This window comes from Pocillopora damicornis, chromosome 11, assembly GCF_964200805.1.
Source record: "Pocillopora damicornis chromosome 11, jaPocDami1.2, whole genome shotgun sequence".
In the NCBI taxonomy this organism is placed as follows: domain Eukaryota; kingdom Metazoa; phylum Cnidaria; class Anthozoa; order Scleractinia; family Pocilloporidae; genus Pocillopora; species Pocillopora damicornis.
Genome location: NC_142680.1, coordinates 4972741 through 4999795, shown reverse-complemented (window position 1 = coordinate 4999795; position 27055 = coordinate 4972741). Strand labels below are relative to the sequence as shown.

Here is a 27055-nt window from a genome sequence, read left to right as displayed (position 1 = left end):
GAAAATGTTCGAAAGTAGTTGTTTGACAGCACAGGACGTTAACCTACAGAGGCGGCGGTTTTTGGCTCATCAAGGCAAGTGGAGACCCAAGCCCCTCCTTCTTTTACTCCCCTTGAAAAACGAGAAAATTTTCCTCTGTTCTGCAGGAATTTATAGCTTGATCTGCCTCTGGGAAGAAGGCACAGAATCACTTTAGGAGGGGAGGGTTGGGGCGATCCAATTGATCCCTTTACTTCATCTTGCTTGGGGTGATACAAAAAGATGGGCACTGGTCGATCGGTTTAATAAGAAACGATCAGATTCAAGGTTTAGGTGTTTTTTTAAGCCACAGTAACCAAGTTAAAACAAATAATAGGAGCACATACTTGATAGATTTAATTTTTGAACGCAAAAGGCAAACGTCCTTCGCTGACGTCAAAGACCTTTTATTGGTGAGACAAATCAGGTGATGAATCAGCCGAGTCAACTACGTCACACTTCAGACTGATATTGTATCGATATCTTTTTGCGACTGTTGAGGAAGTATTTGTCACAAGACCTTTTGTAATATTTGAAGCCCGTGATGCAGTTGTAGATCTAAAACTATCCAATGTTTTCAGTTGAACTACTCAAAGATTTGGTCGTCGAATTTCTATCAAGAGGAAGAAAGGCGATTTAATGTTACAAATATTTATATTTTTGCTTACATTTTCCAGAGCTAAAATAAACCATTCACTTAAAATATAAAAGTTGCCGACATGGACTGTGGAAAGACAAAATAATCATTTTCATCGGTACAATGCTTTATTCAACTCCTACCACAGTATTGAAATTGGTTGTTCTATTTAAAGAGGACGTTCTCCTGGCTGAGCATCTCTTCGCCTTCCCATACATTTTACCCAACTCTTAGGCCACAATTCGGGGTAAATCGTTTCCTCTTAAGACCAAAATGGCTAAAAGTGACTTATAGTCATTTCAAAAATTTCCTTTCTGCATTCTACTGCATGTAATTTCATTAATAATGAGCGATTACCGGTACATCAGGTAATTCAGTTGTCATGCGTTACTCTTACAATTCGTATAAACGTTTCTATGTTTCCGTGCCCCGTTAATATGTGGGAGAATGTCATCAGGTACACAACAAAGGCTAACTAATAATGCATTGTGGAAGCGTTCAGTTCTGCATTTTTAAGATAAAAATTTTCCTAATTCTTGATTTGTTTTAATTACACGGTCGGTTTTTCACGAAATTTCTTTTTAGAGTTAGTCTCTTACGAAAATTCATCATGTGGTTAGGCTTTCACGAACGTTCTGATGTTCGTTAAATCAAGTCTTCAATAACACACCGTCTGTAAGGCTTACAGACCTACATCTAAATGGGCGGCTTCAATCCAGATCTATCAAGCGTCAAGAGGAGACTAAAGTATTCAACTGTGCGAATTCTCGTAGATTCCTCCGTCTTTCTTCCCTAACCTTTCTTTCTTGAATCCCACATTGTAATAATTGGAAGTCACTTGAGTGTCCTGCAATGACTGGTACTCAGGAGGTTCACGTGACTTCCCTTCCGAAGGCCTGGGGTGGAGTTCCATATAAACACCAGGCTCTGACACTTGATGACTACCAGATGGGGCGGGGATACCACTGTTTACTGTGGTTGCTTTTTTATTAAGCTCAGTTCGTCTCAACCGCCATATTAGCGCACCAATCACAATGAGCAAGAAGAAAACAATGCAACAAAGAGCGATGACAGCAGCCCGAAAGACTTGGGATTCACCTGTTAGAAAATAGGAGGGATTTACATCAGATATAAAAATCTGTGTCTCCATGAAAATTGGAGAAAATAATGAAGGAATCAAGTGATAGCTTTGAGAGGAATCAAATGATTATTACGAGATTATTCCAACATGCTTTTTAATTATGGATTTATTAGTGCTGTTTAATCAACAATTTAAGACCAGCTTCTTGTGTGCCCACAATACTTACTGGCATCTCCCTTTATGGTTTCTTTAGTATATTTAAGTGACTCTGCAGATTGAAAGAAAATAACAGTTAAGCATTGAAATTCATAGAAGAGCAAGCGAGAACAAAAAACCTGCTCTTAATCAAGATTGTGGCCTTTCTCATCATAGAGCTGGAAGCATCAAGGCGCTTTTGTTAATTACATCAATGGAAGTTGCACAAATTTTACATTTAAGTGAAAATAAAATAACAAAAAATCTACTAAAAAGGATGTTATTCTATGATAATTATGATAAGAATTGAAAGGTGACCAAATGTAAATGCAGACCGGAATAAGAATTATCTAGTAAACACAGAAACAACGGTGGTAGGTTAGTTTGCTTTTCGTAATCTGCAGTGGCCGAGGTTTTAAACCTAACTTATTCAGTTGAAGGGGAGAAATAAGGACAGGCACAAACTTTTGAAACAGTGGCAGACTTCAACAAGGATCTGCCATTACTTGAGTTTAACTTTTTTCCAATTTGCCCGCGCAACTGTAACAATTGACTCTTGCCAAAAAGGAAGTTTCTCTCCAAGTCACAAAGCTCTCATGAAAGTTAACAGCCCACTAAACTGAAAAGATAGAGAAATTACTTTCAAGTCTCACGTGAGTGTTAACTCGCATACCTGGTGTGACAGATATTGAGGCCACTTTACTGGCATATCCTTCCAAAATTTGCTAAAAAGTGAACCAAACATGGTCAAAACGTGACAAACACATCTTAAAATTCATTGATATAAGGAAGTAAGATTTATCCCTAACAGCAAGTGTGACTGCACGTAAAAACATGGTTTGGTCCAAAATAATTTTCTTCATCAAGTGGATATTATGTTTAGATTATCAACTCTGAATTACAGAACAATTAAACAACACCCAAATTTACTTACACCATTGAAACGAGTTATGGCTCTTTGATAGGCAAAATAGTTTCCTCCTTTCCTCAGTTCTTTGTTGATAAAAGTTCCATACCATTTCCCGTCACCAATAGTAAATTTCCAAGATTTCTCATGCACAGGATCATTTTCGATTTCCGCAGCGATGTAAAACGGATGAAAGTTCAAATTTTCGTCGTTTAAATCTTTCAGCTTCAAATGAAAATCCTTGGGAAGCTCTTGAACACAATCAGAGACTTTAAGAATGATTATTTGATAAGCACTGAAATGTTGAAAACGAACAAAATTCTGGTCAACATCATTGCGGTCATCGCCGTATTGAAAGGTGGTGGTTGTTTGATGGTCTTTAATGACTTGAGTTAAGCACTTAGGAACTTTTGCGAAAGACTTTGCAACAAAGTCATGTGTTTGTGTTCAATATAGTAGCCAGTTGTGCGATCTGATCGTCTTGAGAAGAATAGTCCCAAACAGAAATGTTGTTGATTGCAGAACTGGCGTTTTGTTAACGTTACAGTCAACAAGGAGATTTTTTACCCAGTCTTGTATTGCAACTTAAGTTCGAAAGACCTAATTAAGATATTGTATCTTTCTCATATCATGGACTATGTACACAAGATTAACATCATTATGTGCACAGTGAAAGCAAGAATTGTATCCTCGTCAGGTGAGTGTATCATTAATAGTTTATGCTTTTAGCTAATCTGTGACACAAACTATAAAACCATCACCTTATTGGACCATTCCTTTGTTCAGCAGACCACAGATCAATTTCAGCCTGCAACTCAGCGACCTTCCTGGTGGTCAGTGATAGTACAACTGGAGCCAATGGCTCTGGGAATAAAATAAATATAATAATATGATTCGCAAAATATTTACATCAATTTCAAGATGCATATTCTCCATACTGATCCCATACATTCCTAATCAGAAGTAGGTGATCATTTCCTTTATTCTTGTGACCACATTGTGTGATTCAGGGGTGATATTGTGAAGAGAAATTAGATGCAAACAGTTACTTGCATGTTATTGCTTACCTCCTATTTTTGTTTCTACTTCCAAAGATGAAGGGAATCCGTTGTTTCCACATTTTGAGATTCCATAAACCCTTAGGTCATATTTGGTACCTGGTACCAAATTATCAGTGGTATATTTTGTTGTTCCCTGTACATCTTTGCTGCCTTCGTGTGAAAAGCTGTTGTTGTAAGACTTTTTCCCAGAGTACTCAACCTTAATAATCAAACAATTGAGTCAAAGGCAGGTACAGTAAATACCACACCGTCACTAATTTATTTACAAATAAAATCTCCCACGTGGACGTGCATTTTCGTGATCACAGCACAAAACAAAAAACCCTAATTTTATGTATATACATATATCTGTGCATGTACATATAACTCCTCTCACTTATTACAGTAGCTGCTCTTAAATGGTAGTCATACTGATGGTACCAGTTCTCTAGTACACTTATGCATTATATTTATTACGACAGATGTCATTTCCGTCAGTGCACCTTTAACCCTTTAACTCCCACGAATGATCAAGACAGAATTTCCCCTAACAATTTCAATACAATGTCAAGCATAGGAGTGACGAGAATAAAGTAAAATATTGATTAGGGGATTATTAGTTGATCCAATACCAATTTCTCCAAACTAACATCATAAGAATAGTATGACAGACAGTAAAGAGAATTACTAATGAGATCTAGAGAGTTAAAGGGTTAAAAACACTCTTTAAGTTAGGAATTACAAAAATCACAAAAATAGTAGTTTCTGATTCTCAACTTAAAAGAGTTGCATTAAAATTTGTCAAAATCCATGTTTTTACAGCAAAGTAGACTTAAAAATTAAGAATTTCACCTTCCACTTTTCTTCCATAGCAGGTTGGGGTCTCACCCATTCTAGTGTCATCTCTGTTGACTGAGAGTCTGTTGCCCTCAGATTGTTAGGTGCCCCTGGTACTTTGTCATATTAGGAAGTAAAACAATGTAAGTATCATAGCTTTTTTAGATTCCAAAGTAAGTTTCTTCTTTTGTGTATTCAGTAAATGTACGTTTATTAATTTCCTTTTTTTTCTGTAATTTTTTTTACTTTTACAAATAGTCCATGTTGTAATAAGAACATATTAAATAATGTGATTGTGAGTTAAAATGTACAGCTATTTGCAATGAAAAGTTTATGGGAAACGTTGCAACTTGTTTCCCTAGGTACACTAGGAGGTGCATTTTGAATATCACCCCCTATTCAATTAATCAATTTCCTGGTTATTAGCCAAATTAAGCTACAACCAAAGACAGCCAAAATGCCTTGCTTTTCTTACTCTTACTGGTGATTTTGAATCAGACTAAACATCAAGCTTCTATACAGTCTAAATTAATGAGTTTGAAGCAAATTTTGCATGGTCTACATTCAATTTGTGGGAAAAAAAATGAAACTTACTCAATTCCAGAGGTAAGGGTTGACCATATGGTCCAGGGCCAGCTTTAGTGTATGCTCGGACATACACATTGTAACAAGGCTGAATATCATACAGGATAACAAATGCTTTTGTTGTGTTAACAGTTTTGCTGTTGGCTGGAGATCTCTTTTGCCGACTTCCAGAGGACACCAATGACATCTTGACCTCATATGAGATAACTTTGCCATAACTCTCTTTTCTTGTCAGGGGTGACCATGAAATATTGAAGGTTGTTTGGTTCAGCCTACTGAAAGACACATCATTTGGTGCTACACTGGGTTCTGACAAAAGGGAATAAAAAATAATACCAATTCAGATAAATGATCAGCTGTCTGTCGTCGAACGAAAAATTTAATAAATAATTATTTCTGAATCACATTTGATCAAAAATTTATCCTCAAAGTTTATCTAAATTGTATTTCAGTAATTCTTTCCTCCTTTCCCCTTCATCAGATTTTTATTTTTTTTTAGGTATGTAGTCATTCATGTTGAATACAATCATGTTCACCAGTCCTTCAATACTACATGTATCTTGGAAAGAACTTGGAGTTGATAAGGAGAGTCCTTCCTGTACCACTCCTGTAATGCAGCTGTTCTCTATTTGAATTGTCTACCTTGATATAACTTACCATCTACACGTATCAGATAACATTAAAGTTGAAAGTGAATTTAATAGGTAATTTTCAATGTAATAAAATTCAAACTTGGCACCGAGGGTGAGGGGAATAAAACAAAAAAAATCACATGGAGGTTGTGAGATGAATAATTAGTTTTTTTAGTTTTATTCCCCTTAGCAACGGAGCTATGTTAGAATTTTAGTTTATCAAAACTGGCCTATTGATCATAATCTTTTCTAATTTACACCTACCATAATCATTAATAGTAACAGACAAGGTTGCATTTGGTCCAGGTTTGATTGTTGCAGCTTTGAAGTGGAACTGATAGGTGGCCCCACCTAACACATCTGCTGTGTAACTTAATAATGTTATGAGGATCTTCATCGTGACTATAAAACACAGTGTAACTCTTGATAATTCCATTTTCTTCTGCTGGCTTATGCCAGGTGAGCTTTAACTTTGGACCAACTTGTTTATCTGGTTTTATCTCAGAGGGAGAAAGATTTGAAGGAATACTTGGTGCTAAAGTAGTAAAGAAATGGAAGATGAAGGTTATTATTTAAACTGTACTGAAATAAACTTGATCTTTCACAGAAAAAATGCACAAATTAGATGATGCACTTTTACCTGTTCACTTAAACTGTAGAGGGCAGTTAACTCTTAATAATTATAATTAATAGCTTAACTCTGACAATATCATGCATAATATCAATACAATAAGCCTGGCAAGATGTACACATGAAGTATGTTCCAGTTTCATGAAAAAAAGCGATGTGTTTTTTTGGAAAAAATGTTTGTTACAACCTACACTATTTATTTTTAGCCTTCTTACCATCTTCCAGTGTCTGCCCAACCATTACAGGACTTTTTGGTCCCTCACCATGAGATCCCATGGCCAACACTTGAAATTCATATTTGGTATACTTTTTAAGATTAGCAAAATCTTTAGTTAAAATTCCTGCTCCAATAACAGACTCCATGACTGAATTGTTCGCTGAGCCCTTCTGTCTGTAAAACACCTTATAACCTGTTATTGTTCCATGTCTGGCATATTCTGGCAGTGATGCCCACGATGCTCTTATACTAGACGTAGCAGTCACAGTGAAGTTGCCTGGAGCTTGAGATGGAACTGGAGTGTTGAATAAAATGATTATAAGGTATTTTAATTATACAGTTTCACAATGGTCATGTGCCTATAAAGGAACTGAATTGATTAACAAAGATGAAAGTTGTTAATAATGACGAAGTGTTATTTCTGTAGTATCACAGTGGTTGTGTCCTCCCTAAAAGTTTGGAAGTCAGAATTTCAAGCTCTTTCAAGTCTGACATGAAGTGAACCTCAGTGACTATATGAATCCCTGATGGATTAAATGAGTGCCATTAAAGATGTGACTAAATGCTAGTCTGATTTCCTTAAATTAAGGAATAACTTATAAATTTGATTATATACACAGAACATATACATATATCACTCAAATATACACCAGTTATGCAATGCTGAGTGGTATACCATGGAATATCCCACAAGTCACTTGTTTTTTGTCATTACCTGAACATTAATGTTGAGGAAGAATTTGGTTCTGACATGACTCAAACAGCACTTGAACATGCTTGATATTGGCAGGAATAAGATCACAGCACACAATAAGAGGAGTGGGTGCATTGAATTCCTGAATTCCATCTGATTGGCTATATTTTCTGTGGCATGATATCAGTAGGCTATGTGATTATATATAACATTTTTAAGTAAGGTAAGTCATAATATTCCCACTTGTAGGATTTCAATGATATGGCACAGAGAAAATAGAATCAGTACTCAATACTAGCCAGATACGGCGGAGTAAGCCTTAATGATAATATGTTGCCTGGACCGAAACTGCAGCAAGATGTCTTTGATGTGCTATCCTGGTTGCAGATCTGACGGAAATGTTCTCACAAGTCACCATGGCGAAGAAAGAATGTTAACATTGAAGAGTCTGAACTACCTTGCACGAAAGCGTTAGGAGTACAATGGAATGCTGAGACGGATATGTTTTCCTTCAAATTGAACCCCCCGCAGGATGTTGTCCATACCAAGCGAGGGTTTTAAAGAAACTAGCCATGCTGTTTGACCCGTTACAGATGCTAGCACCATTCACACTTAGGGCCAGGATGGCTATGCAGGAGTCGTCGTTACTGGGTTCAGGTTGGGATGACGAGTTCCCCAGTGACTTGAAGAAGACGTGTCAAGAATGGTTCAGTCAGTTACCTGAACTTTCTGGAGTCCAAGTTCCAAGGTGCTATCGTGTTGCTGAGAAAATTGTTGCAGACACCTCTATCCATACTATGGTGGATGCATCGTTGTTGGCCTATGCAGCTGTAAGTTACGTGCGGCATAAATATGAAAATGGAAAAGTGACTGTGCGATTTATTGCAGCGAAAGAGAAGGTCACACCTACGAAAGTGACATCAGTTCCGAGGTTAGAACTAATGGCGGCAGTGTTAGGTCTTAGACTGGCGAGCAAGGTGTCAGAGCTGTTACAGATACCTTTTGAGAACTGTATACTATGGACAGATAGTAAGGACGTCATTTTCTGGATCCAGGGTCAGTTGAGAAGGTATAAGACTTTTGTTGCCAACCGAATATCAGGGATCCATCGGAAGTCAAGTCCCAGACAGTGGCGACCTGTCCCCACCGATTTGAACTGTGCGTATGATGCAACTCGCGGGCTACACGCGAAGGTGCTGACAAGTGAGCATCGCTGGTTTAGTGGACCTGAATTCCTGAGTGAGCATGAAGATGCCTAGCCTCAAGGAAAATGCACGGTGTTTGAAGAGCGTTCAGAAGAATGTCTAGCTGAGATAGTCAAACCCAAGATGACCTTTGCATTAGAGATTTCACAACCGTTGATGAATCCACTAAAGTGTTCCAGTTGAAACCGATTCAGAAGAGTAACAGCATGGGTTAGACGTTTGCTGATCTATTGTTAGCCAAAGTGAAGAAAGGAGCGGACTTACATTGACGCCGATTGAAATAGACAAAGGTGGAAAACTGTGGGTGAAACAAGCACAGGAGGAGAGATTTCCTGAAGAGATAAAAGATTCGATAGGAGGAAAAGAAGTCAGAAGACAGAGCAACTTGAAACTTCTACCCTATTGTGGATGAGCTAGGTATATTGTGAGTCGGAGGGCGTTGGACCGAGCAGAACTATCTTATGATGCAGCACACCCTATGATCTTACCAAAGAAGCATCACATCACCCAATTAATTGTTGCAGACGTCCATAACCGTTGCCAACATGCGGGCGTCAACCACGTGCTAGCTCAGGTACGAATCCGATACTGGGTTATAGATCGTCGGCAGGAGGTGAAGAATTGGGACAAAGAATGCAAGGTGTGTGAGAGAAGACGTGTACAGTTATAAGTGCAGATCATGGCACCGCTTCCAAGGACGATAGTTGGAACAAAGATGAGAGCGTTTGCAAAGTACTGTGTTGATTACGCTGGCCCCTTCACGACCAAGATTACCCGAAGAGTTTTTGCTGAAAGGTATTTGTGCCTGTTTACGTGCTCAGCAACCAGAGCGGTGCATCTAGAAATGGCATGTTCATTGAGCACCACAGATTTCCTGAATGCGTTCAGCCGAATGGTAGCCACCAGGGGAATACCGGAAGAAGTTACAAGTGATAATGGGACAAGCTTTGTAGGAGCAGAGAGAGAGCTTAGAGAACTTGTTCAAGCAATGGACCTGGAACAGATCGCAGGTAATGTTGCAAATAACGGGATCAGATGGAATTGGAATCCTCCACTGGGGTCGCACTTTGGTACGGTGTTTGAGTCGCCGGTTAAAGAAGCTAAGAAAACTCTGAAAGCAACAGTTGGAAATGCTGGACTAACCGACGACGAGCAGCAAACTTCTATGAAGGAAGTAGAAGCATTGATGAACTCGAGACCATTGACGTATGAAAGAACTTACCCGCGAGACGAGCCAGTGTTGACACCTAAGCACTTCTTAGTTGGGCAGCTAGGGGGACAACTAGCACCTCAAGTTACAGATGAAATAGCATTAAATCCCACGAACCGTTCTGGAAGCACTGGAGAGAAACGTATCTGTCAACATTTAACACGCGAAAGAAATGGAGAGAGGCTAAAAAAAAACCTGTAGGTTGGGGATGTAGTGCTCGTTGTTGATCACAATGCTCCACACAGTCAGTGGCATCTGGGTCGAGTGGAAGAAGTCTTCCCTGGTCAGGATGGACAGGTGCACGTCGTTCAGGTGAGCACAAGAGGCCAGAAGTCTTTACGCCCGATAACTTGAATGTGCCCGTTGAACGTTGCAGGCCAGCCAGAGACATGCTCTAGAGAGAAGAGCTGAGGATCCGGAGACGCTCTTTGTGGGGGAGGATGGACGCGCGATCGTTTGTTTATTTGTGTGAGCGTCAGGCGCTACCCCCGTGTCGAGACTGGAACGAATAAAAAAAGTTTTGGTGTGAGCACATGGAAATTGTCTGATGTGTTTTAAACCGGGACCCAGATAGAATTTCCCACGCCTAGGAATCTTCACATGATCAGATTCAAGGTTTAGGTGTTTTTTTAAGCCACAGTAACCAAGTTAAAACAAATAGTAGGAGCACATACTTGATAGATTTAATTTTTGCACGAAAAAGGCAAACGTCCTTGCTGACGTCAAAGACCTTTTATTGGTGAGACAAATCAGGTGATAAATCAGGCGAGTCAACGACGTCACGCTTCAGGCGTAACGTTGATATTGTATCCATATCTTTTTGCGACTGCTGTGGAAGTATTTGTCACAAGACCTTTTGTAATATTTGAAGCCCGTGATGCGGTTGTATATCTAAAACTATCTAATGTTTTCAGTTGAACTACTCAAAGATTTGGTCGTAGAAGTTCTATCAAGAGGAAGAAAGGCGATTTAATGTTATTAATATTTCTATTTTTGCTTAATTTTCCAGAGGTAAAATAAACCATTCACTCGAAATATAATCAGAAAATCCATACATTTTCCTTCGAGGCATCGTTTAGTTCGAAAAGATACCGACATGGACTGTGGAAAGACAAAATAATCATTTTCTTCAGTACAATGCTTTATTCAACTCTTACCACAGTACTGAAATTGGTTGTTCTATTTAAAGAGCACTTTCCCCTGGCTGAGCATCTCCTAGACTTTCCATACATTTTACCCGACTCTTAGGCCACAATTCGGGGTAAAACGTTTCCTGTTAAGAGCAACATGGCTAAAAGTGACTCAGAGTCATTTCAAAATTTTCCTTTCTGCACTCTACTGCATGTAATTTCATTCATAATGAGCGATTACCAGTACATAAGGTAATTCAGTTGTCATGCGTTACTCCTAAAATCTGTATAAACGTTTATATGTTTCTGCACCCCGTTAATATGTGGGCGAATGTCATCAGGTACGCATAAAAGGCTAAGTATAGTTATGCAGTGTGGAAGCGTTCAATTCTGTAAGGGTGAGAAACCTACATCTAAACGGGTGGCTTCAATTCGGATCTATCAAGCGTCAAGTGGAGACTAAAATATTCAACTGTGAAAATTCTCGTAGATTCCGCCGTCTTTCTTCCCTGACCTTCCTTCCTTGAATCCCACATTGTAATAATCGGAAGTCGCTTGAGTGTCCTGCAATGACTGGTACTCAGGAGGTTCACGTGAGTTCCCTTCCGAAGGCCTGAGGTGAGGTTCCATATAAACACCAGGCTCTGACTCTTGATGGCCACCAGATGAGACTGGGATACCACTGTTCACTGTGGTTGTTACTTTGTTATGCTTAGTTCGGCTCAACCGCCATATTAGCGCACCAATCACGATAAGCAAGACGAAAACAATGCAACAAAGAGCGATGACAGCAGCCCGAAGGACTTGGAATTCACCTGTTAGAAATTAGGAGGAATTAACACTAGATATGAAAATCTGTGTCTCCATTAAAATTGGAGAAAATAATGAAGGAATCAAGAAATTGCTTTGAGAGGAATCAAATGTTTGTAATGAGATCATTTCACCATGCTGCCTAATTATGGATTTGTTGGCGCTGTTTAATCAACAATTTAAGACCAGCTTCTTGTGTCCCCACAATACTCACTGGCATCTCCCTTTATGGTTTCTTTAGTATATTTAAGTGACTCTGCAGATTGGAAGAAAATAACAGTTAAGCATTAAAATTCACACATCATCAAGACTAATGATAAAGTCGTAACGTAAGCAAGATTAAGAAAAGTAACTTTTACCTGCTTCAACTGAAATCTTAGCGACTTTGCTGACCTGTCCATAAACGTACTGGAAAGGATGCAAAATTTATGGAAGTTAGTATCAAACTTCTTTTGCGACAAAAATAACTAATTTGTATTTTAGAAAAACTAAATACCGTCAACTCGCACCACCTTTTCAACCAATCAGATTCTAAACTTAAACCCCTCGTGATTTGGTAATTTCCATTTTCCCGCGCTTCAAAAAGTTTGCTTGTTTTCACTTTGAGTTCTCATTGGCTAATGAAAATATAAACTTTTGTTCTGATTTGTCGCTGGGATTACTTTGATTTTGGCTTTTAGACACAATTGGATACTGCTTTATATACATGTAGTGCAGTTCATAATTATCTAAAGTTACTTACACCATTGCCTACTGTTATGGCTCTCTGGTAAACAACATAGTCATCTCCTCTCTTAAGTTCTTTGTTTACAAAACGTCCATATGAATTTCCGTCACCAATGGTAAACTTCCAAGACTTCTCATAAGCTGGACTGTTTTCTATCTCAGCAGCAACATAAAAGCTCAACCTGTCTTTTTTTGAACCATTCAGTTGTGATTTATAATCAGTGGGAAGCTCCTCAACACCATCAACAACTCTCAGAACAATGACTTGATAAGCACTGGAATATGAAAAAAACAATTATTAACAATCATTCGCCAAAGTGGAGGCAAATATCCACCACTTTCACCGACACTGACGTGAATACTTGTACTAGTATAAAACACACAAATACGAAAAATAGGTTTATTTCTTTTAGGATACCGAAAAACGGTCGGAAATAAAACTCTTGACTATTCACTACCTAACTAGCCAATCAGCGCGCGCAGAGGCTCTATTCACCGGAGTGGTGTATACTAACAACAATTATTCGGATCAAACGTCACAAAGATCAATGAAATATTTAGAACAAAGAGTTAACATGTACAAGACCAAAAATATTATTGAAATAACTGTCACCTTATTGGACCATTCCTTTGTTCTGCTGGCCAAAGTTCAATTTCAGCCTGCGACTCTGCGTCCTTCCTGGTGGTCAGTGATAGTACAACTGGAGCCAATGGCTCTGGGAAGAAAACAAATATAATAATATGATTCGCAAAATTTTTACATCAATTTCAATGTGCATATTCTCCATACTGATCCCATACACTTTAGTTAATGATCATTTCCTTTATTCTTGTAACCACATTGTGTGATTCAGGGGTGATATTGTAAGGAGAAATTAGATGTTAGTCACTCTTGGGGGTCAAACGGTTACCTGCATGTTATTGCTTACCTCCTATTTTTGTTTCTACTTCCAAAGTTGAAGAGAGTCCGTTGTTTCCACATTTTGAGATTCCATAAACCTGAAGTTTATATTTGGTACCTGGTACCAAGTTAACAAGGGTATATTTTGTTGTTCCCTGTACATCTTTGCTGCCTTCGTGTGAAAAGCTGTCGTTGTAAGACTTTTTCCCAGAGTACTCAACCTTCACAATTTAAGAATTGAGTCAAATGCAGATAGAGTAAATACCACACCTGCACTAATTTATTTACAAATAAAATCTCCCACGTGGACGTGCATTTTAAGGATCACACTACAAAACGAAAAAACCTTATTTTATAAAGGAGTTGTGGCACTTATTACTGACAGTAACTATTACAATAGCTGCTCTTACATGGTAATCATACTGATGGTACCAGTACTCTAGTACACTTAGGCATCATACTCATTACGACATTTCTGTCTGTGCTCCTTTAGCCCTTTTACTCCCATGAGTGATCAAGAGAGAATTTCTCCTAACAATATCAATACAATATCAAGCACATTAGTGATGAGAATAAAGTAAAATGCCAATTAAAGGATTATTAGTTGATCCAATACCAATTTCTCCAAAATGTCATCAATAATTCTATGGCAGACAGTAAGGAGAATTGCTAATGAGATCTGGAGAGTTAAAGGATTAAAATACTCTTTAGGTTAGAAATTACAAAAAACACAAAAAAAGTAGTTTCTGATTCTCAACATGTGTCAAAACCCACGTTGTTACAGCAAAGTAGACGAAAAAAATAAAGCATTTCACCTTCCACTTTTCTTCCGTAGCAGATTGGAGTCTTTCCCATTCCAGTGTCATCTCTGTTGACTGAGAGTCTGTTGCTCTCAGATTGTTGGGTGCCCTTGGTACTTTGTCATATTAGGAAGTAAAAAAATGTATCATAGCTTTTTTAGATTCCAGAGTAAGTTTCTTCTTTTGTGTATTCAGTAAATGCACTTTTATTAATTTCCTATTTTTTATGTCATTCTTTTTTCTTTCTGTAAATAGTCCATGTTGTAATAAGGATAAATTAAATAATGTGAATTTGGAAAAAATGTACAGCTAATTGCCATGAAAAAGGTATGGGAAACATTAAAACTTGTTTCCCTGGGTACACTAAGGGGTGCATTTTGAATATCAACCCCTATTCAATTAATCAATTTCCTGGTTATTAGCCGAATTAAGCTACAACCAAAGACAGCCAAAATGCCTTGATTTTCTTACTCTTACTAGTGATTTTGAATCAGACTAAACATTAAGCTTCTATATGGTCTAAATTAATTAGTTTGAAGCAAAATTTTGCATGTCCTACATGTAATTTGTCATAAAAAAACGAAACTTACTCAATTCCAGAGGTAAGGGTTGACCATATGGCCCAGGGCCAGCTTTAGTGTATGCTCGGACATACACATTGTAACAAGGCTGAATATCATACAGGATAACAAATGCTTTTGTTGTGTTAACAGTTTTGCTGTTGGCTGGAGATCTCTTTCGTCGACTTGCAGAAGATACCAATGATGTCTTGACCTCATATGAGATAACTTTGCTATAACTCTCTTTTCTTGTCAGAGGTGACCATGAAATATTGAAGGTTGTTTGGTTCAGTCTACTGAAAGACACATCATTTGGTGCTACACCAGGTTCTGAAAAAAAAGGAAAAAAAATACCCATTCAATTATAAGGTCAGCTGTTAGTCACTGAACAAAAAAATTAATAAATATTTCTAAATCATATTTGATCAAAAGTTTATCCTCAAAGCTTACCTGAGTTGTATTTCAGTAATTCTTCCCTCCTTTCCCCTTCATCACATTTTTATTTCTTTAGGTATGTAGTCATTCATGTTGAATACAATCATGTTCACCAGTCCTCCAAAACTACATGTATATTGGGAAGCACTTTGAGTTGATAAGGAAAGTCCTTCCTGTACCACTCCTTTGATGCAGCTGTTCTCTACTTGTCTTCCTTGATATCACTTACCATCTACTCTTATTAATTGACATTAAAGTTGAAAGTGAATTTAATAGGCCATTTTTGATGAATTAAAGTTCAAACTTGGCAGCAAGGGTTAGGGAAATAAAACAGAAAAAAAATCACATCGAGGTTGACAGATGAATAATTAGTTTCTTTTGTTTTATTATTATTACCCCTAGCCTTGGAGCCATGTTACAATTTTAATATATCAAAACTGGCCTATTGATTATTATGTTTTCTAATTTACACCTACCATAATCTTTAACAGCAACAGACAAGGTTGCATTTGGTCCAGGTTTGATAGTTGCCGTTCTGATGTAGAACTGATAGGTGACCCCACCTAACACATCTACTATGTAACTTAACACGTTTCCTCCTAAGGTTTCAGTGTGAATATTATGAGGATCTTCATTGTGACTATAAAACACAGTGTAACTCCTGATAATTCCATTTTCTTCTGCTGGCTTATGCCAGGTGAGCTTTATCTTTGGACCAACTTGTTTATCTGGTATTATCTCGGAGTGTGAAAGATTTGAAGGAATACTTGGTGCTAAAGTAGTCAAGAAATGGAAGGTGATGGTTATTATTTAAACTACACTGAAATAAACTTGACCTTTAGCAGGAAAAAATGTACAAATCAGATGATGCATTTTTACCTGTTCACTTAAACTCACTAAAACTGTAGATGGCAGTTAACTCATTATACTAATAATTAGTTAATGATAACTTAACTTTGATAAACCTGCAAGATGTACATGTGCAGTATATTCCAGTCTCATTAAAAAAGCTGTGTTTTTTTGGAAAAAAATGTTTCTTACAACCTACACTGTTCAGTTTTAGCTGCTTACCATCTTCCAATGTCTGCCCAACTGTTACAGAACTTTTTGGTCCCTCACCATGAGATCCAATGGCCAAAACTTGAAATTCATACTTGGTATACTTGTTAAGATTAGCAAAATCTTTAGTTAGTGTTGCAGCTCCACTAACAGACTCCATGACTGAATTCTCCACTGAGCCCTTCTGTCTGTAAAACAACTTATATCCTGTTATTGTTCCATGTCTGGCATATTCTGGCAGTGATGTCCATGATGCTCTTATACTAGTAGATGAGGTTGCAGTCACACTGAAGTTACCTGGAGCTTGTGATGGAACTGGATTGTTGAATAGAAATGATTATAAGGTATTTTAATTCTAAAGTTTCACAATGGTCATGTGCCTATAAAGGAACTGAATTGGTCAACACAGATGAAAGTTGTTTTAAAATATTGATGAAGTGTTATTTCATTACTATTACAGTGGTTGTGGCCTCCCTAAAACTTTGTAACTCAGAACTTCAAGTTCTTTCAAGCCTCAGTGACTTCATTCATTCCCAATGGATTAAATGAGTGCTATATATTTAGTAAATGAGTTAAAGTAGTAATCTGATTTACTTAAATTCAAGGAATAACTTATAAATGTGATTACATACACAGAACATGTATATATATCACTCAAATATATACCAGTTGTGCAATGCAGAGTAGTATACAATAGAATATTCTATGAGTCACTGGTATTTTGTCATTACCTGAACATTAACATTGAGGGAACAGCACTTGAAATATACTAGAAATGGTATCATGTGCTTGATTTTGGCAGTAATAAGATCACAGCACACAATAAGAGGAATGGGCGCAATAAAATCAAATGTACATTGAACTCCTGAATTCTGATTGGCTATATTTTCTACAGCATGGTATCAGCATAGGATATCAGATTTTGTATAAAATTTTTGAGTAAGGTAAGTCATAATATTCCCTTCCACTTTTTTGCCACACTTGTAGGATTTCAATGATAAGGTACGGAGAAAATAGAATTGGTACTTGTAGATAGGAGAACTCCATAAACTTCTACTCTCAAAGATTTATAGCCATGATAATCTGTTGGCACAAAACGGATGATCCTTGCCAAAGTATACTCCCTCAGACCATGTTTTACTATGTCACTTCTCCCAGAGTTTCCATTAAAGACCTAAAATATCAAAGGTTGCAAAAAAGCAATAAGTTATGCTTTCTGCAAAAGCAAGTCATATGTGTCAAAGTAAATAAAATTGAAAAGTGATAGACATGGACATGTTTATTCACTTCTGCAACACTACACTACTACCTGCACCTGTGCACACTTTTTTTAACCTGCTTTTTGCATACAGAATGAGCTGTAGTGTAAGTACAAAAACATTTGAACTTTCCATGCACAAGTTACTGCAGACTTTTCCTTGGCCTTGAATATCAGCAAGCCTACATCCAACCAATAAAAATTTAGCTACACCATCACAGAAACAGTGTTGAAAGAGGATAATCTACAGCTGTAACTCTAACAAAAATAGTTTTAATCACAAAATGAGTCAATTCAGAGGTTATCAAACACTGGTCTACATTACACCTTCAGAAAAATAAGCATTTCAAAGCCTGAAAGGCCTGACCTATAAAGCTCGAGATCATTTCAGTTTTTTCACTCATTTCCACCACTACTTGACCTGGTAATAAAACTGGTTCAAATTTACACATATACTAAAATGCTCTCTCATAATTATCCATTAGTCTTCTGTTTTACATAAAATTAGGCTTGACTAAGTGTATTTCTATGTAAGTACATGAACAAAATATATGAAAAAAAATGCAACCAAGTTAAGCACGATGTTTCAATTAGATCAAACTGACCTTCTCAGCGTTGTTTTCACTATAAATGTTAAAGGTGATACCATTCAATGATAACTGAATCTTGTACTTTGTTATCCACTCATCACCACCATTAGCTCCTTGGGTAGCTACAGCACAGATAACATAATCATACAGCAGGTCAATTTGTAGGTAGTCAGCAGGATTAGTGTCAGTCTTTGGTGACCAACCAGAGCTCTTTAGATTCAGACGGCCAACCCAAGGTCTGTGGTTATTATTATAAGATGATGAGGCCGAGAAGCTGCCATCTGGAATTGCATCACTGCTGGTAACACCAATGGCCTGACTATGACATGCTGTTAAAAGACAATCATAATTGCCATAAACTGGGGTTTCAACCCAGAGAATCAGTTTATCATACATGTACAGTCACAATCACAAGTGTGTTGCAACATCTAAACATGCCTCAACTGATTTACCAGTGATCTGAGGTATTTCTGTAAAGACCTGTTGTTGTTGTTGTTGTTGTTGAGTGCAAACTCAAGGCTCAAAAAATAAAAAAAATTAATTAACTTTGTCACCTTTCCGCCTCTAATTGAAGAAAAAAATGCCATCAGGAATTTCTGGTTGCCATAATAACACAATACTTAACAGGATTCTTACAAATTTAACAATGTTGAAGTACCTCCATGTCTACATACAGAAATTAAACGGCAAATTTTCCTGAGAATACAAATTGGAACCTCAGCTGAATAAGGTGGCAGTTAAGAGTAGTTCTTCAAAATATCCAGATATGCCATACCTCTTTGTTCTGAATACACTTCAACTTCACAAAGATTGAATTCCGATTCACCTCCCCTGACATCCCTGATGGTGACATATCTTCCATTCAAACTAGGACGGCAGAAGAATGACAAACCTACTCCCGAAGGAAGGCTATGAGTAACTTCCCTACCACATTTGGGACTAGCCATACTGGTATCAGTAATACTTGATACTGTGCCTGAAAGAATACCATAATAATAAATCACTATTAAAAAGTACAAACAAATTAAAAGAGATGACTGTAAAATAAGACATATACTGATAAAATAGAGATATCCAATACTCATGATTGTCTGCAGTTATTTTACACATTATCAAGACGGAGCTCCCACAAAAATTTCAATGTAGTCCCTTAACTATCAAAACTGCTCCTGTTCCTTCAAATTATGAAGATTCTTCCTTTCTGTCATTTGGCAGCAGCCATTTCATTGTCACTGAGTTTAATCAGGGAAACTGTGTACAGGTCACAAAACTCAGTGAATACAATATGACAAGTGACAGGAAAACATGACAATTTGCATGGAGAAAAACTTTCATAAGCTATACCTCATTCAAACACTGGTAAATGTATAAGTGATTTCAATCAAAAGGATAAAAGTGGACTATAAAAGTATTACATTAAATTAAAAAGTAGGACATATCTACATCTATGCCATTTCTCAGATTCATATTACACATTTATTGTTAAGTCATGTGGAACAATAAAAAACTTATGATTTTAGCTGATGAGCATAATCATGCATCCAACTTGAAAAGAAAGTAAAAAAGAGCGCAGCCAGCCACTCACTCAGCAAACTGGCAATGTTTTTCAGTTGCCTGAAGCTAAAACTCAGTTCCTTTTGGTAAACAGGAACCAGCAGAGCACAACCGTGTAAGGGTATCTATGTGTGCAACTGTCAAATCAGAACACCAACATCTAAACCTGACAGCAATTATATGATGCATGTTCATGCAGAAATAGCTGTGGCTGAGGGTTGACAAGAATGTGGAAACCACAACAGCATTGACAAAACCGGGACCAGATCGGATTGGATCATGGATCAGAAAAAAAAGTTTTGAAAAATTTTAAAAATCAAATTGTTATTGAAATAATAATTATAAATAAAATGTGCGATTAAACAAATAAGGGGCTAAGTCTCTAAAGAAACTGTGGTGCTGTGTTGGTGGAAGAACATGACTAGGTAAATTAGTATTATCAACTGAGTTGATAATGTAAATAAATTGGCCACTGTTTCAATTTCAAAAGATGACATTTTCAGCGTTCGCCCTTTGTCAGAGTGAATGCCAAAGGAATGTTTCCCTCTAACAAAGGGCTAACACTCGAAACATCAGCTTCTGAAATATTAACAGAGGCCAATTTATGTTGTTTTTAACTCATTAATAATACCAAATTACCTCAAAGTAAAAGTCTGCCTGACATAATGGAGCATAGGCCCCACGGGAAGTTTTTTTGCCCCAAAACTCCATGTAGTCGCTTTCACAGCTGTGTCAAGGAGTTTTGTGTAGCGCCACCATGGACAAAGGCAAGCAAGAGGTACGAATCATTTTATCAGTCAGTTATTACCATATTTATATGTGTATAAGTTGACTCCCCATTTGCAAGGGTGAAGATCAGATTTTTCATCATTTCTACTCAAAGAAGTAACATTCAAATGGATAGAAATTTCCCAATCTCTTATTTCTGAGAATGTATTGAAAACATGGGGAATTAAAAAAAACTGCATAGCAAAATACAATTGTATGCTGCAAAGTTTATTAGCACTTGTTTATATCACCATGGCCAAAGCATAAACGAGCACTTTGATTCCCTGGAGAAGTATTTTACTATATTTTGTAAATCACATTGAAAATGAAATCTTCTTGAATTTGACTAACTTTTTTTTAATATCATCTCACATTCAATATTACTAACCACACTTAAGAGAAGGGGCTTGGTGAGGAGTAAGAATGGTTTAAATATGACACCTGAAATGCATGACTTTTGTGTGCAATTTATGTAAAGCAATTTTTTATGTCACACAGATTTCATTTTGGCTTGTCATGTAACATTTCTAATTTAAATTAAGATGTTTTAGTTTTTCAATCCCATTTTTATTTGTTATTATTATAAAAACAGTTATATATCTCTATAGATTTTTTTTTAAATTTTTAGAAACCTTTTTTGTTTGGTATGTGATGCAACCCATGATATGATCCCTGATCCTGACCATGATCCAACCTGGTCCAATTCAGCTTTTGTCGATGCCGGAAACCACAGCACACCATTTTCCCCTCTTTTCTTGAGGACATTAAGCCAAGAGTGCAATGACCACTTCAAAAATAACCATTACTGTAAGAGTATTAACCTACCAACTTTTATCTCAAATTTTGTCAGACGATTTACATCATGTAAACCAACTACATACACTTCAGTCACAAACTCATCTTGTCCTAGATCCACTCTCCACCATGGAAATGGATTGTCTTGCACAAATGAACATGATTCACCCGCAAAGTTCATATTGCTATTTCCATCAACCGCTCTATCACTTGTGCCATTTACTAATGTCTTTAGGTGCTGATATGTTGGTTTTTGAAATGCCAGATTTTCTAGGGGAGAAAATGTACACACACACAAAAAAGAAAAGTTTCCTTGGACAAAGATGATCACTGTCCAGATACTGATCATAGAATGACAGTTGCATTGAGTTGTATTGAATATGTTTGTTACATTATACATTATATAGAAAAATTAAAACAAAGGGTATTTTTAAAAAACTGGTTAATGGTAGATATTACATTTTGGGCAGCCTACAGATGTACCAGCCTTTGCCAAAAAGCTGGAAAGCAAAGGACACCAAACTGCAATAATTTTGACATAAGAAAAAAAATCATGTACAGGTGAATGATTAAATTTTGAAATTAAAAATATACCTCCATTGTAATTATGGCATTTTACTCCATTCTTAAGCTACAATGTACTACTATATAAATTCTACTAGTCATCCTTAACTGGTAAATTAATAGAGAGACATACTTATATTGCTTGATTGATTGATTGATTGATTGATTGATTGAAGATTTAACATTTCTGACACACTAGAAGATAAATTGTACTATTCTTAGACACTTATTAAGGCAACAGACCAAAGGTAAATTATAAGACCCAAATATCAAGAAAGGAAAAGTGTGCTAATATACATATATTCAAATTATAGCAAATAAACCTATATTTAAATTACTTATCAAAAGACATTTCTTACAAGCATGACCATGAAATAATTCCCAACAAAACTTTTCTAAGATCTTTATGGTTAAAAGGATTCTGTGAGATTAAACAAGAGTCTCGATTTATCCACTCGACGAGAACATATTCCAAGGGCACTTGTTGATTTATCCACTTTTGATTACATTCAATTGTTTATCAATATCATCATAAAATCAGGTGTACTTTTCAAGGCTTTTGTGCTACTTAAAATTCAATGTGACTTTTAGCTGTAGTAATTATGGTAAATACAGTTTGTACATTAAACATGCAAACATAAGTATATTCAAACTATATCAGTACGTATATGTTTTGAGATACATAAAAAAGTCTTGGATGAGTCAATTTTTAAAAGACGAAAAGTGACTTCACTACTACATTAAGTTTAGTATAAAGAGTAAGTGAAAAGTTACCTCGTGAATAGACTTCTACCTCACACAGCTGAAGACTTTGTTTCTTTGTGGTTAAAATCCCTACATATCTACCAGTTTTCAGTGGATTGGTAAAACAAACAGCTGATGCAGTGAAGTTATAAAAATCATAGAGTCCTCCACAGGGGGAGTTAAGTAACACATTATCAAAGCCACCTGTAGATTATGAGGCACTGAAAGTCAGAGTTACTAGTAGAGTTTGGTTCCATGTGGCAAACATGATCAATTTGTAATAGATTCTTCAGCTAAGTAAACATCCTGGAAATGTTATTTGGCATATTAAAAAGAGATTAAAACTACCAAAACAAGGATTTAATCACATTAATTTTGCAAGTGCCATAATAGCCTTAACAGAGTGGCCAGGTAAAAAAATTATTACTGGAGGTTAACTTCCGAGTGTCCCTTGTGAAAGTACAGTGTAGACAAATGATGACACTTGAGTACCCTGGTTCTAGTACTCCAATCCCATTTACATGTGCTAACTGAACTCTAAGAGTAACCAAGACTAAGATACTTGCAAGCAAATCTTAAACTTAGGCCTTGTATTGACTGAGCAATGACAAGTAAAACACATCTGGGCCGATTAATAACAAGGTCAAAACAGCTTAGCCGAGGTTTCAAAAATTCCTGTAACATCCAAACTGGCCTTTTGTTTAGCAGCTGATGATGAGGTGATGTATGCATGGTTGACCTTACATTTGATCAAAGGATAACAAAACTCACCAAATGTTATTTTGTAGTCTTCAGTAACCACGTGCTGTGAGAACCTGTTGACTATATGAACTTCAGAGACATCAACATGGTCTGAACCCAGATCCACTCTCCACCAACTGAGGTTATTATTCTGAGTATGTGAACAGCTTCCTTTTAAAAAGTTAGTGTTAGGATTTCCATCCACTGCATTTCCAGACACACCATAAACATTGTCAGCAGTAATGTTGAATGTTGAAGACTGAGTTGTAGCCTTCCCTAGGGCAAGGTTATCTGTGAACAGATATTGAAGAAAATGTTACCACATGGGCCAGGAAAAACTTACCATTGCAACAGAGTGGTTCCACTCAAGATATTATAAAACAAAAGAAAAAGAGTTATGCAGTTTCTTTCCCCAAATTCCTCGCCTTCCTTCCATTCCTTTTTTTGTTATGTGTAGTTGTACTGCACCAACACTTCTCTGAACCAAATATAAGTGTCATCTAGGAGATATTTGTGCCAATTAGTTTCATGTTAGAGTTCAATCCTGCAATAGCTTATGAATTACCCATTTCAGATTAAGCTAGTTCTATCATTTCCTCACTTCTGTTATAAAATGACGACCTTTTGCCTAGTTATTCAGTTGATTTAACAATTGCAACATACTACAATTTGTCAAGCCTTTGTTTGTCTATATTTCACTTAGCACTGACAAAACCTTCCACAAAGATAATCTCAAAGAAATTTAATTTTGAACAGTGAACTTGCTAAGCAGGCAAATCCTTTCAAGAAGTATCAAAGAATACCAGAATATAAAATCTACATAATATATAAATGGGTTATTGACCAAGTGTGAGGTCAAGATGGCTGTATACCAACCAAGTTCCTTTTTCCATAATTTTGTTGACAGAGACAAAGTCAAGGTCCACAAAAATAGAAAAAGTAACCAAGTCAATAACCAGCCATCTTTACTAAACAAGTTTGGTCAATAAGGGTATATATAGCTAAACATTTTGCTTTCATAAGAATCAAAAATGACAAAAAATGAAAATGATTTCGAGAGCCAGGGAAGGAAGCTATAACTGTGTTTGTAGCATAATAAACCCAAAAATGTTGCTTATGTTTTTTCTGTTTTGACTATGTTCTGCCTCTTTTTGCAACTTTATCACTGGCATTATGCAAAAGTTACTAACTTTGTAGGTCCACTTTTTCTTGCACAGGATCAGAGAGGGCAATCTTGAGCAAGCAAGATGAGCTCAGATAGCCAATCACAACACAGGATTTGCTTTATATTGCCCACATGCACTGCCAGCAATATGATAAATGTGTATATTAAACCTCCTTTGGTTATGTAATATTATCATGCCTGCACATATACCTGGCTTTTGTTTCACTCCAAACACCTCTGTTCTCAGACATACCAAACCCTCGTAAGTTTGTGGCAGGAAACGCACATATCTTGTCAGCAGTCCATAAACAACATGCTTCACCACTGAGTTTTTGTCACCATTTCCCATGAAGACCTAAGATTTTAAAAAGTTATAACATTAAATAATATTACAGATACATGATGAAAATTATTGTAGGCTTCAAGTAAATTGGTGACTTAAGGTTAAGAAAAATGAGATTATGTTAGAACAAAAAATACTGATTTGTAGGCACAATGTCCATGTATTTGCTATTACATGAAATACATGTAAAACAAGTTGTATTTTTGTACTCAAATTCTTATTACTCAGAAAAACATTGCACCTTAACTTGTCCAGCTTCCTTGTAGTCTGTCCAAGTTGACCCATTTATGGATAATTGTAGAGTGTAGGTCTTCACCCACTGATCTGCTAGAGAATTTCCTTGAGTAGAGACAGCACAGATGATATGAAGAGTCTGTAGATCAATCTGTAGATATGGGTTAGTGTCACTCGTTCCTGCACACCATGATGATCCTGATGTGTAATTCAGTCTACCATTCTTGGCTGGTGTGTTGGCATTTTGTACCGAAGAAGCGGTTATGTTACCATCTGAAATTCTCTCATTTTCCAAACCAAGATCCAAATCGATACATATCCCTATTAGGAAGTTAACAGATAAAATAGAAAATTATAAAATTAAACATTAAACCAAACTAAGTCAAGCTAAATGAATAGTCATGGGTAGATTTTGTTTTGAGTTTTTGATTGCAAGAAAATTCATTTGCTTCATTGCTCGATCCTGCTAAGATATACATTTCTAACAAAGTTCTGACTCTTCTATAATTTGTGCTTTATACGGACATGAAAATCTAGATATCCCCAGAAATTGAGGTCATTTGCTTCACATACACAAAAACAACAACTATATCGTACATATTCTATGAGTTAAGACAAATGAAATGTCTATTAATGCATTATGATTGGTTATTTAGTAGTTGTTTCGTGCCGAATTTCATGAATATACACCAAATACTTAAACACATACGTCTGAGTTCATTCTTTGTTTAACTTAAACTGTTTTTTTTAATTTGATTAGGGTATATTGTTTGAGTGAAGTGATGAATATGACTTCATTCCAACGCTTGGTCAGACAGTTGTCCACTTTGGCCTTGTTTGCCTGCTCATTTGTTAAAACAATAGTCGACAGTGATATGCCAAGTCACAACAAACCTATTAACATAATTGAACTTTCAGTTTACTTTGTTCTTGAAGTTCTCTGCCCTCTTGATTTGGCTCACGCTGGTTTATTGAATAAACGTCATTACATGTTTATCCAATGCCTTCAGCAGAAGCTAAATGGCAGTAAATGTATCGAACTAGCTTGCACACTAAAATGGAAACTTAAAATAAGCGCCAGATTTGCATAATGACACAACTTTGTGTTCAAGAAATTGGACAGCTCGTAAATTCAAGCAAAGCTCGATATGGTGCAGAAACCGTTTTAAGTAAAAGTATAGGAAAGCAGTAGAAATCGTCCAAATTCTAAAACTACTTCTCATGCTTTCAAATATGCCTCTATAAGAATGATGACTGTGTAATTAGGAAACCGTCATATTTTAATCGATAACGAAGCGAGCTAGTTCTGTTCCGAAAAAAGTTCAGATCTCCCTCAAGCTACCGCTTCATAAACATCGTGAAGCCAAGTGATCATGCTCTTACGTAACTGAGAAAAGACGAGGGACGAGGTCAGTCGATGAGACGCTCTTACCTCTTACCAGGAAGTAAATCATACTATGGATTTGAAAATCGCAACTACAATTCTCCCAAACTCATTCTCTCAAAATAAAATAACTTGTCACATGTTTCAGCTTTAAAGATGTTTGAATTCACATGGGATTTTTCGGTCAGACTCGACAGTTTGTCAATTGACGGCAATGAAATGGAATTTAATTATTTCATATCCATGGAGTCCCTGCCGAAAAACAATCTGTGATTTCGTTGAGATGTTAACTCATATGTCCAGATTACAAATGATAGAGAACTCACCGGATCCCAAAGGAATAAGAAAAGCGAAGAAAGCCACTCGGAAGTACAGCCCGGAGTCAAATTCCGACATTTCGCCGCTGTTGTTACTTCATAACTCATTAAGACACTGAAACATTGCAGACACCTGATGTTTCAGTTCAATAACCTTTTGCATCTTAAAAAGCTCATTCTCTCCGTTGAAGCGTATCTGCCAAAATACAACTAAACCCATTATGGTATGTATTCCCGGAGTTTCAGCAGTGTGCCGAAAGACGACGCGTTGACGGTACGGGTTCATAGG

The 27055-nt window shown here is 36.7% G+C and overlaps 1 long non-coding RNA gene and 1 pseudogene across 2 annotated transcripts; both read right to left on the bottom strand.

Moving 5' to 3' along the window:
* Positions 1–764: 764 nt before the first annotated feature.
* Positions 765–26945, bottom strand: LOC113670757 (tyrosine-protein phosphatase Lar-like; annotated as a pseudogene). The gene is made up of 26 exons (XR_016181373.1): positions 26776–26945; positions 25073–25386; positions 24699–24843; positions 23354–23614; positions 22613–22786; positions 21305–21544; positions 18933–19133; positions 18173–18486; positions 17336–17483; positions 16322–16624; positions 15727–16023; positions 14846–15145; positions 14271–14371; positions 13484–13676; positions 13168–13270; positions 12567–12829; positions 6778–7074; positions 6197–6467; positions 5310–5609; positions 4731–4837; positions 3906–4098; positions 3600–3702; positions 2866–3133; positions 2605–2656; positions 1963–2004; positions 765–1753 (listed from the first exon to the last, which is right to left on the bottom strand). The product of XR_016181373.1 is annotated as a tyrosine-protein phosphatase Lar-like (transcript).
* LOC149037139 (uncharacterized) lies at positions 11742–12236 on the bottom strand. Its single transcript, XR_016180979.1, has 3 exons — positions 12188–12236; positions 12043–12084; positions 11742–11833 (listed from the first exon to the last, which is right to left on the bottom strand). It is a non-coding gene; the product is annotated as an uncharacterized LOC149037139 (long non-coding RNA).
* Positions 26946–27055: the final 110 nt, after the last annotated feature.